This window comes from Podarcis erhardii, assembly GCF_964252035.2.
Source record: "Podarcis erhardii genome assembly, chromosome: W".
Taxonomy (NCBI): Eukaryota; Metazoa; Chordata; class Lepidosauria; order Squamata; family Lacertidae; genus Podarcis; species Podarcis erhardii.
Genome location: NC_138506.1, coordinates 29,458,205 through 29,470,422, shown reverse-complemented (window position 1 = coordinate 29,470,422; position 12,218 = coordinate 29,458,205).

Genomic DNA, 12,218 nt, shown 5'->3' with positions numbered 1-12,218 from the left:
TGGCCATTAAGCTTTGGGCACGGAACCCCACCTGAGGCTTGTAAAAGCTCCATTTCAGCTCTTTACTTCAGCAGTGAGCCTCATTCTCTTCAAAGGCTCTTTATCTCTGGCAGGTCGTAAATTAAGAGGCCTGCTTCTCTCTTGGGCCTAATTACTTGGCTTGGACTTCAAAGACTCTCTGCCATGACACAGAAAAGCCTTGCTTTTCTCCACATTCCTCTGTCGCTGCCAGGATCTCACAGGCATCAACAGTCTTACTCTCCTGTAAGCGCCGTGATTCTGGGCCCGAAACCCTGTTGTTGGGATACTGCCGGGGAGACGGGGGCATCAGGCAGACCCCCAGCTGGCTCTGGATGATCACCGGTCTCCTGTCAGTCAGCGACACGAGCCTCAGATATGTTCCGAGACTCGTGTACACTCTGTCAGCAGAGTATGTAAATCATCCACAACGGAAGAGGCAGACAGAGAGAGCATATTTACAGCTTTATTCAGCGTAGTCAGGAACAGAGGAAAAACATGACTGCTTGCCTTAGTCTCCGGGAAAAACAGCAGTAATACAAAAGCAACATGCAACAGAGGTTCCCAGCGAGAGGTGGAAGTAAACAGGCATGTGATACACAAATGTCGTGCCTGTACCCTTTTAAGGTGGAATTGAACTATATCCTAACATCCACGGCCCCAATCGCCTGGTCCGAGGCGTCCACCTCGAGTATGAAAGGGAGCTGTGAGTCCAGATGGGCCAGGATGGGGGCAGAGGTAAATGCCTCCTTCAGGAACTCAAACACCTCTTGCGCTGCCGGTGTCCACTGAAACGTGACATCCTTCCGGACGAGGGCGCAAATGGGAGCAACCACATGTGAAAATCCCCGAATGAAGTGTCGGTAGAAGTTGGCAAACCCAACGAACTGTTGTACTTCCTTTACATCCTTGGGGGGGGGGCCTCCAATCCAGCACCGTCTGCACCTTTCGGGGGTCCATCTGGAGACCTGCAGGGGAGATGATGTATCCCAGGAATTCCATGCGCTCCTGGTGAAAAGCACACTTTTCCAGCTTGGCGTATGTCATGGTATTGCCAGAGAATGAAGGGGAGGAGCAGAGACAGGCAGAGGAAGGGGGGCAGGAAGTGGCGATGGAGGAAAGAAGGGAACACCAGGAGGAAGGACAGCTCACAGATGTTGGACCAGAGCCTCAACACCACACAGGAAGTTCTGGCACAGACAGCGAAACAATGCCTATTCCGTCTGCCAAAGATAGGAGAGTGTTAAAGAGGAGGGGACAGAGACATCACATGAAAATTCCACGCCTTTTCTGTTGGAGACGGGGCGGGCGTAAGGCACTCCCAGAATCTGATCCAGAGGATTCAGATGCATGATTGTAACGTGTTGCTTGTACATATGTAAAATAAAGACTGTATATATGTATCTCTGAGTGAGCAGAGGCATTTCTTGCAGAGAGAGTTCACAAGCCATCTCAGCATTCTGGGAGTCTCAGTTCTCTTCGCAAGGAGAGGGAAGCTGAGCCATGCAAAACCCATCGAAAGACAAAAAAGGTACGTCCGAACAGCCGAAGGGAGCAGCTGGGGGAGCCAGAGGAGGGTTATCGATGGAGGCGGTCTGGCAGCAGAATGTTTTGTTGCAGTCACAAGTTGCGGAACTTGCCAGCAAACTTGACTTGCAAGTTAAATTGTTGGAATCAGAGAGAGCAAACAAGGCTAGCAGGACTATACCCTTGCTCCTCAATAATTTTTTTTTTTAATAGAATATTTATTAAGGTTTTTTAGAATATTACAATGAAAAAAGAAAATAACAAAAATACAAAATAAAAATAGTTAAAAACATACAGATTTTCCATTGCTAATTTTCCTTTAGCTTATTTCCCGGACCTCCTCATACCTCCCTTTTTTGTATTCCACTTCAAATTGTTGGTTCAGCAAATCCTTACCATTAAGTTTTTACCTGTTTATAACCCTTTTTTCATATTATCTTAAAGCATTACACCTGGAAACCGCTTAATTTCTATCCAACATCATTCTAACATTCATTAATTTTACAATATTTCTGTAAGTAGTCTTTAAATTTCTTCCAATCTTCTTCCACCAACTCTTCTCCCTGGTCACGGATTCTGCCAGTCATTTCTGCCAATCCCATATAGTCGATCACCTTCGTCTGCCATTCTTCCAAAGTGGGTAGATCTTGTGTCTTCCAATACTTTGCAATGAGTATTCTTGCTGCTGTGGTAGTGTACATAAAAAAGTTCTGTCCTTCTTTGACACCAATTGGCCGACCATGCCCAGAAGAAAGGCCTCTGGTTTCTTCAAAAAGGTATATTTAAATACCTTTTTCATTTCGTTATAGATCATTTCCCAGAAAGCCTTGATTCTTGGGCACGTCCACCAAAGGTGAAAGAATGTACCTTCAGTTTCCTTACATTTCCAACATTTATTATCGGGCAAATGATAGATTTTTGCAAGCTTGACTGGGGTCATGTACCACCTGTATATCATTTTCATAATATTCTCTCTTAAGGCATTACATGCCGTAAATTTCGTACCTGTGGTCCACAACTGTTCCTAGTCAGCAAACATAATGTTATGTCCAACATCTTGTGCCCATTTAATCATAGCAGATTTCACCATTTCATCCTGAGTGTTCCATCAACAGCAAGTTATACATCTTTGACAAAATCTTAGTTTTGGGTTCTAACAGTTCTGTTTCTAATTTTGATTTTTCCACCTGGAAGCCAATTTTCTTGTCCAAATTATATGCCTCCATTATCTGATAATAATGAAGCCAATCTCGCACTTTGTTTTTTAATTTCTCAAAACTCTGCAATTTCAGTCTATCTCCCTCTTGTTCCAAAATTTCCCAATATTTCGGCCATTTGGCCTCCATATTGAGCTTTTTCAGGGCTTTTGCTTCCATTGGTGACAGCCACCTTGGGGTTTTATTTTCCAATAAGTCCTTATATCTTTTTTTTAAAAAAAAATATTTATTAGAATTTTTCAAAGTGAGACATTGTAAAACAAAGAAAAGAAACAACCAAAATACATAATACAAAAAATACAAAAACAGAAAAAATAAAAACACATAAAAATTCCATTTACTTATTTTCTTTTAACTTATTTTCCGGACCTCCTCAAACCTCCCTTTCTTATATTCCAATTCAAATTGTTAGTTCAGCAAATCCTCACCATTAGTTTTTGCTTATTTCAAAACCTTATTTTCCATATCTCTTAGGGCATTACAGCTGGAAACCACTTAATTTCTATCCAACATCATTCTAACATTCCTTAATTTAACAATATTTCTGCAAATAGTCTTTAAACTTCTTCCAATCTTCTTCTGCCGACTCTGTTCCCTGGTCTCGGATTCTGCCGGTCATTTCTGCCAGTCCCATGTAGTCTATCATCTTCATCTGCCATTCTTCCAGCGTGGGTAGATCCTGTGTCTTCCAATATTTTGCAATAAATATTCTTGCTGCTGTTGTCGCATACATAAAAAAAGTTCTATCCTTCTTTAACACCAATTGGCCAACCATGCCCAGGAGAAAGGCCTCTGGTTTCTTCAAGAAGGTATATTTAAATACCTTTTTCATTTCATTATAAATCATTTCCCAGAAAGCCTTAATCCTTGGGCACGTCCACCAAAGGTGAAAGAATGTACCTTCAATCTCTTTACATTTCCACCATTTATTATCTTTTTTTATATATATATAAATTTTTATTAGGTTTTCACATTTTTTAAAGACATACATACACAAAAAGACACAGACAAACACGTATGTAATTTCATGCCCTTACTTTCATTACCCTCTTTCTCTGACTTCCCCCCACCCCCTCTTCCTACATCCCAATTTCAATAATTATTTCAGCAAGTTCCTATCCATTATCTTACACATATTATTATTATTATTATTGTTGTTTTAAAAAAAGAAAAAACATTTTACTTAAAAACATTTAACTTTTCACTTTCCAATTCTCTTTTTCCTAAGGTCGACCCCATTTCCCTTCCCATGAATTTCTCCCTTTAATATTACTTGTAAATCCATTTGGCCTGATAAAAGATTATAAAGTTTTAAAAGTTTTTGTTTTCCCCTCCCTCCCTACCCCGGCTTCCGTCCCCAGAGAAGCATCCCCAAAAAGAGTTCCTAGCCCGGATTCCTCACATCCGAGGCCCTTAATTCTCTGTTAGTCTCTCTCTGCCAGTTTTGTTGGTAGTCTTTTTTGTTGGTCTTCGGTTCTCGAAACAGTTCTGTCACAGTCACATCAAGTTTTCTTCCATCCAAAAAGTTTAAAAACTGTTGTTTCTGAAGATCAGGCCCATGCTTAAGAAGAAAGTCTCGGTCATATTTCTTTATTCTTTTAAATTCCAGTGTTCCAAGTAATCCAGGGGCTTCCTTCTTCATCTTTCTCATCTTTTGCAGAGTTGTAATCCAAAGGTCTTCTTCTTTACTTTCTGTCAGTATAGGCTTTTGGTTGGTATTTAGTTGGTTGATATTTTCCACTTGAACTGTCTCCCTTCCTCCTTTCCTTTCCAACCCTCCTTGTGGCTCGGCTGCAGATTCTTTTTCAGGCGTGTCGTTTATACATTCGGCAGAATTGTTTGTTTTGGAATTCAAGGTCATGAGTACTTTGCTCATAGCCGTTGTCTGCTCTTGTAAAATTCCCACGAGAAAAAACATTTTTTCTATTTCTGCCAGTAATTTTCCCTCTGCAGCCATTGTAGTGCCTCTGGTCCCCCCTAGGGGGATTCCAATTGCTCGATAGTCCTTTCCAACAGTCTGTTCCAATTGCTCGATAGTCCTTTCCAACAGTCTGTTACTTTGTCGTTTATTTACTACTTTGTTTCCAACCATCTCATTTCAAATGTATCGCTTTTAAAAGACAGAGTTATTAGATAACAAGATTTTAACTTTGGCCGCTCGTTTGACAGCTCCTTTGACAGCTGTCAAACTCTTTGTTCTTTTTCCCTCCGGCAAGACGCTCTTTGTTCTTTTTCCCTCCGGCAAGACGCCCCCGGGTTCGGGGGGGGGGGGGGTTACATTAAAAGTTCCAAAATTCCTCCCTTTCTCTCCAGCACAAAATCTTCACCTGTCAGATTCATGGAAAGATCTTTTTTTTCCCTGATCAGACAGCAATTTTTCCACCTTAGTTCTCCGATCCTTGCTTTAGATCGTTTGTAGATAGGGGGGGTGCGGACTTCCCTTTAGCACATCCCCCGGTCGTACCAAATTCAAAGCCAAGAAATTTTAAGTCCAAATTCCCTTCTACTCACGGGTAGCTTGTTTTACAGTCCAGATTTCAGGAAGAAAGTTAGCGCTCTCCGGTCATGGCTCGCGGCTTCACTCCACTGAGGTAGCGATCTACTCACAGCACCACGCCGCCCTCCGTACCCCTCCGTAGCCTTTAAAAAGGCTCTTCATGAGTCGGGGGGCGCTTAAGGTGCCCACCGAGTCACCAGGTCCGCAGGCATCCGCGCCTGCGGTTTCTGAGGGTCCCGGCGTCGCCGGCGCAGCAAGACCCGTCCTCAGCGGAGCCGATTCCCTCCGGAGCTTGGAGGGAATCCGCCATTCGCGTTCGCGCTAACCCGGAAGTCTTCTCCACCATTTATTATCGGGCAAATGGTAAATTTTTGCAAGCTTAACTGGGGTCATGTACCACCTGTAAATCATTTTCATAATATTCTCTCTTAAGGCATTACATGCCGTAAATTTCATACCGGTGGTCCATAACTGTTCCCAGTCAGCAAACATAATATTATGTCCAACATCTTGTGCCCATTTAATCATAGCAGATTTAACTGTTTCATCTTGAGTATTCCATTTCAGCAGCAAGTTGTACATCTTTGACAACACCTTGGTTTTAGGTTCTAACAGTTCTGTTTCTAATTTTGATTTTTCCACCTGGAATCCAATTTTCTTGTCCAATTTGTAAGCCTCCATTATCTGATAATAATGAAGCCAGTCTCGCACTTTGTTTTTTAGTTTCTCAAAACTCTGCAATTTCAATTTATCTCCCTCCTGTTCGAAAATTTCCCAATATTTTGGCCATTTGGACTCCATGTTGAGTCTTTTAAAAGCTTTCGCTTCCATTGGTGACAACCACCTTGGGGTTTTATTTTCCAATAAATCTTTGTATCTTATCCAAACATTGAACAATGCTTTCCTGACAATATGATTTTTAAATGCTTTATGTACCTTAAACTTGTCGTACCACAAATATGCATGCCACCCAAAAGCATTATTAAAACCTTCCAAATCCAAAATGTCTGTGTTCTCAAGAAGCAGCCAGTCTTTCAACCAGCAAAATGCTGCTGATTCATAGTAGAGTTTAAAGTCCGGCAGGGCAAATCCCCCCCTTTCCTTTTCATCAGTTAATATCTTAAATTTTATTCTGGGCTTTTTGCCCTGCCAGACAAATCTAGAAATATCTTTCTGCCACTTCTTGAAACAGTCCATCTTGTCCACAATTTGCAATGTTTGAAACAAAAACAACATTCTAGGCAATACATTCATTTTTATAACTGCAATTCGACCCAACAAGGAAAGCTTCAAATTTGACCAGATTTCTAAATCTTTTTTCACTTCCGTCCAACCTTTTTCATAATTATCTTTAAATAGGTTCACATTTTTTGCTGTCATGTTAATTCCCAAATATTTCACTTTCTTAACCACGGTCAAACCAGTCTCATTCTGAAACCTTTCTTTTTCAATTTGTGTTAAATTTTTCTCTAAAACCTTAGTTTTTAACTTGTTCAATTTAAATCCTGCCACTTGACCAAATTCTTGAATTAAGTCTAAAACTCTTTTTGTACTAGATTCTGGCTCCTGTAACGTCAAAACTAAGTTATCTGCAAATGCTTTCAATTTGTACTGTTTAGCTCTGACCTGTATACCTTTAACCAACTGGTCTCTTCTAATCATGTTCAGCAGGACCTCCAGGACCGATATAAAAAGCAATGGGGAAATTGGGCACCCCTGTCGTGTCCCTTTTTCTATCTTAAATTCTTCCGTCACCACATTATTTACAATTAATTTAGCTTTTTGTTCAGAGTATATTGCACCTATACCATTTTCAAAACCTTGGCCTACCCCCATCCCCTGTAGGTTCTTTTTCATAAAACTCCAAGAGATGTTGTCAAAGGCTTTCTCCGCGTCCACAAATATTAAAACTGCTTTAGTGTTTATGTTCACTTCTAGTTTTTCCAAGATGTCAATTATATTCCTCAGGTTGTCAGACAAATGTCTTCCCGGGAGAAAGCCCGCTTGGTCTTTATGAATCTCTTCCATCAATACTTTTTTCAATCTTTTAGCCAGAATGTCAGAAAATTTTTTGTAATCCACATTTAATAACGATATGGGGCGGTAGTTCTTAAGTAGAGTCTTTTCAGTCTCTGTTTTCCGTATAAGTGTGATATATGCCTCTTTCCACGACTCCGGCTCCCTTTTCCCTTCCAAAATTTCATTGCAGACTTCCATCAAAGGTTGTAATAAAGACTCCTTCAAAGATTTGTAGTACCTGGAGGTCAGCCCATCCGGTCCCGGAGACTTGCCCAATTGCATATTTTGAATGGCAACTTCTACTTCCTGTTCTGATATTTTATAGTTCAACATCAATTTACTTTCTTGAGAATTTTTTTGTAATCCATTTGTCTTTAAAAATCGTTCTATGTCCATTTCCTTCTGTGGCCCTTGTGAATATAATTGTTTAAAATATTTCTGGAAACAGTCTCTGATCTCCTTTGGATTATGTATATTTTTTCCTTCCACTTCTAGATTTGTAACAGTGTTTAATTTTTGTCTTTTTCTCATTTGCCAAGCCAAAAGTTTCCCGCATTTGTTCGCTGATTCAAATGTCTTTTGTCTCATTTGTTTAATTTTCCATTCTATTTCTTGGTTCATCAGTTCCATATATTGTGTTTGGTATAATTTTATTTCTCTCAAAATCTCCTGCGACTTTGGTTTTGCTCTCAATTTCTTCTCCCCTTCCTTTATTTTCTCTAAAATTTTGTCTTTCTTCTCATTTTGACTTCTTTTCTTTATGGCATTCTGTTGTATCAAAAATCCTCTCATAACAGCTTTACTTGCGTCCCAGATTACTCTTTTTTCAACCTCAGTGTTCATATTTATTTCAAAATAGTCTCTCAAAGTTTTTTGGGCCTTTTTGTATATTTCTTGATCTCTAAATAAGGTGTCATTCATCCTCCATCTAAAAGAGCCAGTTGCTATTTGTTTCATCTCCATCCTTACAGCATTGTGGTCGGAGCACGTTTTAGGGCAGATTTCCACTTTCCTTATCTTTGGTGCCATTCCTCTAGTTACCCATATTTGGTCAATTCTAGTCCATGTCATCTTGGCTTCAGAAAAGAAGGTTCCCTCTCTTCCCAAAGGGTTCTTTATTCTCCAAATATCCACCAAATCCATATTGTCAGTCATTTCAAAAAAAGTTTTGGGTAGTCTGCCATCTTTGGTGACTACCTGTCTTTGTGCCTTGTCCATGTTTGTAGATACCACTCCATTCATATCCCCCATCAAAATCAAATTATAATCCAAATGATCCAATAGAGTCTCATGCAACTTCTTAAAAAATTCAGATTTCCCCTCGTTCGGTGCATAAATTCTGACTATCAAAAATTTCTCTCCTTGGTGTTGAATTTCAATTGCCAAATATCTTCCTTGTTCATCTTTGAAGATTAATTTCGGTGAAAGTCTCTCCTTTGCATATATCACCACTCCTCTTTTTTTTACTTTGTCAGATGAAATAAACTCTTGTCCCAATCTCTTATTAATAAGTATTTTCCTGTGTAACCTCGTTACATGTGTTTCTTGTAGACAAATCAAGTCCAATTGTTCCTTTTTTAATATATGAAAAACACCTTTTCTCTTCCGAGGGGAGTTAAGTCCATTACAATTCCAACTTAGAAGTTGCAAAGCCATTGTCAGAGTCACCCGTGGTCCCAGCTCACAAGAGACCAAAGTCCACTCCAGCTTATGTACAAAAGCTTTTATTGAAGAACATTATTAGCTTTACATCCGAGCTCCGTGACTCTACGTCTGTTACGCTTAGACCGCTGAAGTCCCCTCTGAGTCGGTCCCCCCTCTACACCAGTTTAAGAGGCTTGTACTGGTCCACCTCTTTCTCTCTTTCCTTTTCCGCAGGGTCTTTCTGCCCCCCTGTGTTCTCTCCCTTCGGGACTCTCCAGAGGCTGAATCCTCTGCCGCCTCCTCCCCCCTCCTTCGGGCTTTGGGACCAGGCTCCTCCCCAGGACTCTCTTCATTTCCGCGCGCCTCCCATTTTGAACTTGGCGCGCGTACGTTGCTCCTGACCTTCCCTTCGACAGTTACACTGCCCTCGATACTACTTTCCTCCCCTTCCGGCAGGACGTTTTGCCCTGATCTCCTTCCCCTCTCTGCTTCCTGCTCTGCTCCTTCTGACACACTGGTCACTCCTCCCCCCTCACTCCGTTCCAGCGGAGCAGCCGGTCTCGCTCTCCAACTCCCACTGGGGGTTCCCCCTTCGTTTCCCTGCTCCTGACTGCTTCCCCCTCTAGCTCCCCTTGGCTTGACCAGAGGGGCTCCCTTTTGGGAGTCCTCCGATTCACTGGACGGACTCATGGACAATCTTGGGTCATTGTCATCCTCTTCCTCGTCACTCTGGAATCCTTCCCCCTCACTCTCTGTCTCCTCCCTCATCTGCGCCTCTCTCCCTGAACCCCTGACATCCATGATGGGGTTACTTCTCTTTACCTCCAACTGCTCCGAGTTGCTGTTCTTGTTCTGTCGGTGGTGTCTCTTTCCCTGGTTCAAGTAGTCCAAATGATAGGTTTGCTATGTTTAGTATTCCTTTTTCCAGTGGTCTCGGGTCTTCTCCAGATTCCGCTTCTTTCTGTAGGTCTTCTCCGTGATCTTCCAAAAACTTGTCTTTATCGTTCACTGTTCTTATTCTTATTTTCCTTTCTTTGTATTTAAAAGATAGGCCTTGGGGAAATTCCCACCTGAAGAGTATTCTATTTCTCCTCAGTAGGGCGACTAGATCTCTGTAGTTGGTCCTTATGTCCAAAATATATTTTGGGATGTCCTTGAAGATCTCCACAAATGAATCTTCAATTTCCAAAGTTCTTTGGTAATGCAAATTCAAAATTTTGTCCCTTTCTTCTTTTGTTCGGAAGGTAATCAAACAGTCTCTTGCCTTATTCTTTCTTTGTCTTTTCCCAATTCTAAATGCACTCACTATCTTAAATTCTTCCTTCCCCAAGTCCTGTTGCCAAAAGTCTGTAAATTCTTTTGTAAGAAAATCCGCCAAATTGTCCTTCTCAATTTCAGGTACTGCTCTAATTCTCAAATTCCTCTCCTTCCCTTGTAGTTCAATCATAGACAATGTCAGGTCATGGTTCTCAAGTTTCTTATATACTGGTAATATCTTCTCTTGGGTGGCAGTTGCAGTTTCCTTAGCTTCCTCAGCTACTTTTTGGGTCGTGGCCGATTCCTCTATTAATTTTTCAATGGACTGTGTATTAGAATTCACCTTCTTGCCCAGGTCATTAATGCTTGTAGTGTTCAAGTCTATTTTTGCTGAAGCCTCAGCTACCTGTTTATTTGTCTCAGCCACTTGTTTGTTTGTCTCTGCTACTTGTCTTGCTAAATTTTCCAAAGAGTCATTAATTTTACCAAGTGCCTGGGTCAATACATCTTCAGATGACATAACTTTTGGTTTAGTTTGCAAAGTAGCAGCTCCTAATGTACCAGATGTTGAGGCCCTTCTCTGAGCTGCAATGTCAGTCCGAAATTGTCTGCCAGATCTAGTGCCAGTAGTTTTTTCCTGTGCCAACTCTAATTTTCCTTTATCATTTGCCATGCCACTCTCATGAGAATCCAAGGTCAGTCCCACGCCTGAAGGATTTGTTTTGGAAAGGAAATTTCCAGTTGCTTGGATATTATTGCAACAATGTCAATATTCCTCTAGGGGGACCAATTCAGTTCACAACTCTTTAGAAAGAAATAAAGTCCTTATGAGTTCTTCAGATCACTTAAAAGTCACAGTTTCAATGTCCCCAAATAGTTACTTTAAAAGAGTTACTTTAAAAGGTTACTTTGAAACAGGATAAGTCCAGAAACACTGTATCTCTCTTGCAGAGCTGGTTCAAAAGTCTTTAACTTTCAGCTCTAGTTTGAGACAGGTTTCCCACTGATCGGCTTTCTTATCTAAAGGCAGTCCGTTCCCAGGTTTGGAGGCAGCGGATAAAATTTTCTTTCCCCCTTTTTCATGCAGGTAAAGAATGTTTAAATCTTTCCCCCTCCACTCCTGCAATTTGGAGGGGAAGCCACTTTTTTTTGGTGTTGGATTTAAGTCTTCACAAAACGTCTTTAAAGGTTTCCGCTTTGTAGTCTCTCTTTGCTTTGCTCAGTCTACAAAAAGGGGAGGCAGACTTCCTGTTTATACCTTCCCCTTTCGGTGACAAATTAATTCAATTTGTTCTCAAAGTAGTTCAAATTAAACCTACTCACGGGTAGCTGTTTTAGAATCCAATTGCCAGGAAAAAGTCAGCGCTCTCCGCTAACGGCTGTGCGGCTTCACTCCACGAGAAGAGCAGTCGACTCTCAGCACCGCGCCGCTCACTCCGTCCCGTTCCGAAGCCTTTAAAAAGGCTTTTTCGCAGTTCGGGGGGGGGGCGCAAATGGTGCCCGCTGAGTCCCACGCTCACAGGCTTCACCCGCCTGTGATTTTTGAGGGTCCCCGCTTTGCTGCAGCGGCAAGACCCGAACTCGTGGAGCTGGTCCCTCCGGAGCTCAGAGGGAATCCGCCATTACGCGTTGGCGCTAACCCGGAAGTCCCCCAATAAGTCCTTATATCTTATCCCAACATTGAACAATGCTTTCCTGACAATATGGTTTTTAAATGCTTTATGTACCTTAAACTTGTCGTACCACAAATATGCATGCCACCCAAAAACATTGTTAAAACCTTCTAAATCCAAAATGTCTGTGTTCTCAAGGAGCAGCCAGTCTTTCAACCAGCAAAATGCTGCTGATTCATAGTAGAGTTTAAAGTCTGGCAGGGCAAATCCCCCCCTTTCCTTTGCATCAGTTAATATCTTGAATTTTATTCTGGGCTTCTTGCCCTGCCAGACAAATCTAGAAATATCTTTCTGCCACTTCTTGAAACAATCCATCTTGTCCACAATTTGCAATGTTTGAAACAGAAACAACATTCTAGGCAATAC